The sequence below is a fragment of the Odontomachus brunneus genome, unplaced genomic scaffold, assembly GCF_010583005.1.
Source record: "Odontomachus brunneus isolate Ranch 3 - 2012 unplaced genomic scaffold, Obru_v1 Obru_scaffold_239, whole genome shotgun sequence".
NCBI classification, from domain to species: domain Eukaryota; kingdom Metazoa; phylum Arthropoda; class Insecta; order Hymenoptera; family Formicidae; genus Odontomachus; species Odontomachus brunneus.
In genome coordinates, this window is record NW_022639689.1 from 272,493 (window position 1) to 278,434 (window position 5,942).

The window sequence follows — 5,942 nt, forward strand, 5'->3', positions numbered from 1 at the left end:
AGACAAAATAATACTTCATTATACTTTTCTAAATATTTTAATTAATAATAATTTTTCACTGAATTTTTCTACTCTCTTAATAAAATATTATCGAAATATTAATGAAATTATAATGAAATTTTAATGAAATTGGGTCAAAATTGTGAATGCTTTTCAAACATATTTCAGCAAAAGTTCATTATATTTTCAATGAATTATTTCCATCAGATACAAATATCTCAATTGAGATCTTACATGCGAAATTTTGCGGAAACCTCAACTGAGAATTCAATTGAGAATTTAATTGAGAATTCAATTGGGAATTCAATTGTGATCTCAATAGAAATTTTTCAGTAGGGCAGTAACTGCAGCAGCTTGGATGTATTCAGTTGATGCTTTAATTTCTTCGTAGTGTTTAATGTTTGTGCGAATTATGACGGCCGCTCCACCACGAGCGTTGTTGAACAATATGATAGGTTTTATACCCATATATATTAAAGTATGTTTCTTTCGTAAAGTGGGTTTCAGAGATTAAGCATATATCAATTTTTTGCTCATCCAGAAAGATCTCAAGTTCTTTATGTTGACGTAAGCCATTTGCATTCCAAGTGGCAATTCTAGTTGATCCCGCCATTATCTCTGTATGAGTTTAGCTAGTAGACTATCTATTATGTCAAACTTCATTTTATTAAAATTTTCTTGTTGATCCAGACGCTTAATAATTGTCTAAGACCGCTAATAATTTTCCTTTTCCAATAAGATTCCTTTCTAGAATTTACTTCATTGGTCTCGGAGTCACTTTTCACTCTTTCAGCGTATGTTACATTGGCATTTGTTGTCTCTAGAATTGATTTTTCTTCTTCCGATACCACTTTCTTAAATTCGGCTTGCTGTTTTTTAACTGCTTGCGTGAATGTTATACCTGCTTTTTTTTTGTTATTAATGCTTTCATCCCTACGTTTTTGGAACTCTTTAGCAATTATACGTCCTCTATAATTATCTGTATGTTCATCTCCACAGTTGGCACATTTAGGTTTTGAGTCTTTGGGTTTATTACATATCTTTGTGAAGTGCTCACCAGCACGTTTTACCTAGCGAGCTCTTTGGTGGCAACTGCTTTTTACATGATTGTATTCTTGGCAGTTTTTGGATTGTACGATGCGAGTTGAATTTTTGCGGATAGCTTCTATTTTAACAACTTGGTAAGCAATGTTTTTTATGTCATATATCCTATCTATTTTCTCTGAATTATCAAAGGTAAGCATGAAAAGTCTGAGTTTGGTTTGAGACTTAACCTTCTTCGACTCATCAGTAGAATCTTTTTTTATTTGATAATAAAATAGGAGGATAATAACAGCTGATAGGATTTTAAATTCCTTTGCTTTCAGGTCATCAATGATAGTTCTGGAATCTGTTGCAGAGTCTAGAACTCTTGCCATGACTTTAAATGGACGGGTATTTTTATCAGCATAGGTGTGCCATTCCATCTGTTGCCAGGCTTCTTTCACTTCATTTAACAGCCTAGTAATTTTACAATATTCTTCTCTATTAAGATAGTTAATATTCGTATCACTAGGTGGAAGTGCAGTTATTTTTCCTTTAAATTCAAGTTTCCGCAGGCTATCGGTCACTATGTTAATATTATATTATTTAGCCTGCTGATATAGATCGGAGGTGGAGCAAATTTTTTATTAAGTTTTTTGTTAGTTTTTGTTTGTAGTAATTGTTTAGAAGAGAGATTGGATCTTGACATATTAGGTTCAGCTTCGGGCGAGATGGTAGCTTTCCTCTTCTTGCTCTTTCTTGACTGGATCACACAATCATACTGTCCTTTGGGAGTTTTATTTTTTTCTTTCTCATAAATTCTTCCTTATCCATATGACATGATCTTTCGTGATTCTCCATATTTAGCAAGTCGTGTCTCAAAGAATTTAATTTTGTTTTGCAATATTTTATTTTCTTCAGTGAGGAATAGACATTTCCTTCTGAAGTTTTCAGCTTCGCCAAGCGAGTTCCTTCTATTTGAATCATCTATAAATGATAGTTGGTCCCTTCCGGAATCTCCAGGATTAGTTACCGGACAAGGTGGAATTCGCAGTCCTCCCGGACAGCCACTCGGGGTACTCGCGGCAGTTTTTGTTTTATTTTGTAATAATGCCAAATCATATCCGTTTGTTTCTTGCCTGTCGTCAACGTTATCCAGATTTTGGTTAGAATTGTTTAACTTTTCCATATGAATCCCACAAGCGTGGTGGTTCTGACAGTCACCACGGGCAGAGCCCCAAATGCTCTCGGAGGGAAAGTGCTACCGGGTAGTACTACAGTGGGCACACTATATCCACTGAAGGGCCGTTTGAGTCTGCTATGTTTAATCTCCCATAGACATTCATCCCTCGGTACGGAACCTAACACCTTGGGTTGGGAGTTCCTTATATGTCACCAGACGCACAAGGGTGCAATCCTGTCGATCCACGGGAGGTATTTTATTTCCCTTTTACTCTTTACATCACTGTGACGAGTGTTCCCCGATTCGCCACCTGGGGACGCGCCCGATGGGGGTTACAGGTGTCCTCACACGGGATTTAAATAATTTCTCACAAAACATTTTAATATTTTATATTATTTTAAAATAAGATTATTGTAAGTCCTGTAGATGTACTCAATAGCTTTTTGCTATTCCACGTAAAATCTGGTTTCTGTAGAAGAGTAGACAGTGTGTTTTGTATAAAATTATTTTCTTTACACGAAACTAAATCATCTTCAGAAGAAGAAGATGAGAAATGTCTTGTAGCTTTTAAACGTCTTCTCTTTTTTTCTCGTTTTTGTGCTTCGTTTGACGTTATACCTGTTTTGTCAACATTTGACGTTTCTTCCGCTAAACATAATTTTTCCAGGCCCTCTTCGTAAGTATCTAAAACAAAATAAAAGTATAAAAATAGAGTTCCAAAAGTATCTATTAATATACTACAAACTTGTGTGTTACATTATTCATATACTTGCAATGGCAAACACCCTTTTTATTAGTAACTTCTCCCAATCTGATTTTTCTTTTGGAATTTCTCTTGTAATTATAGTCTTATTGATACGAAGTTTTGTTTTAAAATGACTTGGCCAAAGACTTGATGACGTATCTGCATTGTACCATATTATAGGTATCAACTGCAGGCCATCATTAAATTCTGCTACAATATATTTGTTGTTCTCCATCCTTCTGTATTGCATATTGGACAAGGCCATAAGAAAATATGCAATATATTCTATTATAGAAATATGTATATTATAACGCGCACAATTACATGTCATGGTTAATGGGAAAAATTGCAAACGTGTCTGTACTGTTTCCATAAGGAATTCTCCATATTTTACATAAAATATCTGTAATTGGCCAGAAATATATGTTATTATTATTTATTGTTATCACTTTAATATTTAAATCGCTGGATAGGCATGGTGATGTAAATATATCTTTTATATATTTTAACTTTTTACCAATGAGAAAAATTTCTTTATTTGGATTTTGTATAATATTAATAACCAGAACGCATGTACCGTCTCGTAATAAACAGCAATTATTAGATAAACTTTTAAAATTAATAATAACTTTTCCATATAATACCATGAAATACTGTGATTCAACATGTACATTATCAGGTACTGGACCGTTGTTGTGCAAATATTTACATGAATACATTTTACTATTAGTATCCTGTTCTACACATTCTAAATTACAATTCTCAATCTCATTATATCTTTTAATCAGTTGTTGCAATGGTTTCTCAGTTTTTCGTAATCTCCTTTTTATAACTGTCATATAATTCTCAAAACGAAATGCACTAAAATTATTGAGTGGACCATACTTTCTTACGTCAGAACATATATGTAAAAGATTGTGTATGTTATGTGATATATATTGTGTACCATATAGTATTTCAAATGACTGAACAAAATAATGAAGTAAAGATTCAGCAAAATTTATTAGTTCATCTTGACATAAATGTTGACGTGTAAGAATTGTTATAGCTACATGTAATGTGAGGAAATGAATATATAGTTTGTCTGGTAATATATGTTTTAATACAATAGGACCTGTATATAATAGAAAATTTCTGAATTCTGTAACTTTCCATAACTTATAGTCTTTTATTGATCTGGGTCTTCTAGCAAAATCACATGGTGTAGTATTCCTAAGTAAAATCGGTAGATGTGATATTTTATTAATAGATCGTGCATTTAAACGTATAGAAAGTGGACCTTTTATCCATAGTACAATCAATTTTTTTACAACTCCTAAACATATCAAGTGCATATAATGCAACGAAGTATTAGATAAAGGTAGAAACATGGGAACATTATTTAAAATAGAAAAATTATTTTGAAAATCTTTATAAACATTAATTGAAAATAATTTATCTGTTCTTAAACAATATTGCTTTTTATAAGGGAAGCATATTCTGCCTTTCATATATTTGTCCTTAACTAAACATTTAGTGCAACTATTAAATCCCGTATGACCTTTTATACACAATGCAAACGACTTTGCAGGCGCATCACATATTAAAGCAAATAGTGTGACTTTAATAACATTTTCGCCATAAATATAACTATTATTAATTAACTCTATTAATTCGTTGACTAAAGGTTGTAGAAAATCATTAGAATTATTAGGTTTTGTATATCCAAAATATGCGCCAACCAAGTATACTATCTTATTTACTGTATTTGAACATAAAATAGTCCACAAGGATGCTTGTGATGATTTCGCTAGAGGCAGGCCATCGATACTGATTATTACGTTCAAACAAGTATCGTTATTTCTCACTAGCATTTGTTTAATAATATTCTGTAAACCAAAGTGAAAATATTCTCCCTCACATATTTTTAATATACTCGTTTGTCTTGGAGTTTGTAACAATGTTCGTGTATCTGCAGGTAAGTTATGCGATATAAATTTACGCAAAATTTTTAACAATGCATTAGATGCATTGTGTGGAATATTATAAGATATAACCCATGTAGCTATAGCATTTTTTATTTCTTTCTCATCATTACAATCATTATGATTTGCATTCTGATCGTCATTGTCATCATCATCACATTCTTCATTTATAATAAAATTATCGTTGAACTGACTACAATTATTACTGTTTCTTTGGATATTACGATTTTGACATTTATTATGATTCTCTAAAGTTGTACTGTTAATATGCATTATGTTAGTACTACGTGCATTACAAATGTTAGTCTTTTCAACATTTTTATTATGTATATCTACATGATCAGAAATGTTCGCAGTACAGCAATTTGCAATTGGTTTTGAACAGCCAGCGATATCTATTTGTGTATTAGTAGCAATAATCCGTCTACTATGTCGCTAGCAAACAAGTTTTCTTTTGTGCGCGTTATACATATTTCCTATAATTAGTAATAATTACATAAATAGAGCCTTACAAACAAATATAACCTAAAGTTATACAATAAAATTATTTAGTAAATAATGAAAAATATTTTGACTCTCAGACGCGTTTCTACATTAAAAAACATAGTGGAATCGTACTTATCAAAATGTGACGAATGCGACACACTGCACAATACTAAATTCTCAGTATTTCGAATAGCCACGATGAGATATGTTAGGTTACGTCATGGACCTATAATACATGGATCGAACATAGACAAGAAAAGCCTGTCTGTAACAGAATGTGTGAGATTGACAATAGTGTACCACTTTCCCCTTCGTACATGCGTACAACGTGTGCGCCGTAACAAACGCTATTACATATATATATATATATATATATATATATATATATATATATATATATATATATAGTGACGTGGCAGCCGAAGGGCGCCCGTCACAAGGGCGAGAGAGCTCCGTTCGTACGATTTCGCGCATATCGGAAAGGAGGGGGGGGGGGGCATAGCGCTCCCGGATATTTTTTGTGATTAAAAGCGACAGCTTT

At 32.5% G+C, this 5,942-nt stretch overlaps 1 long non-coding RNA gene across 1 annotated transcript; it reads right to left on the reverse strand.

Moving 5' to 3' along the window:
- Window positions 1-2,776: 2,776 nt before the first annotated feature.
- LOC116852610 lies at window positions 2,777-5,619 on the reverse strand. Its single transcript, XR_004379800.1, has 3 exons — window positions 5,534-5,619; window positions 5,428-5,440; window positions 2,777-3,190 (listed from the first exon to the last, which is right to left on the reverse strand). It is a non-coding gene; the product is annotated as an uncharacterized LOC116852610 (long non-coding RNA).
- Between the last annotated feature and the right edge of the window lie 323 nt (window positions 5,620-5,942).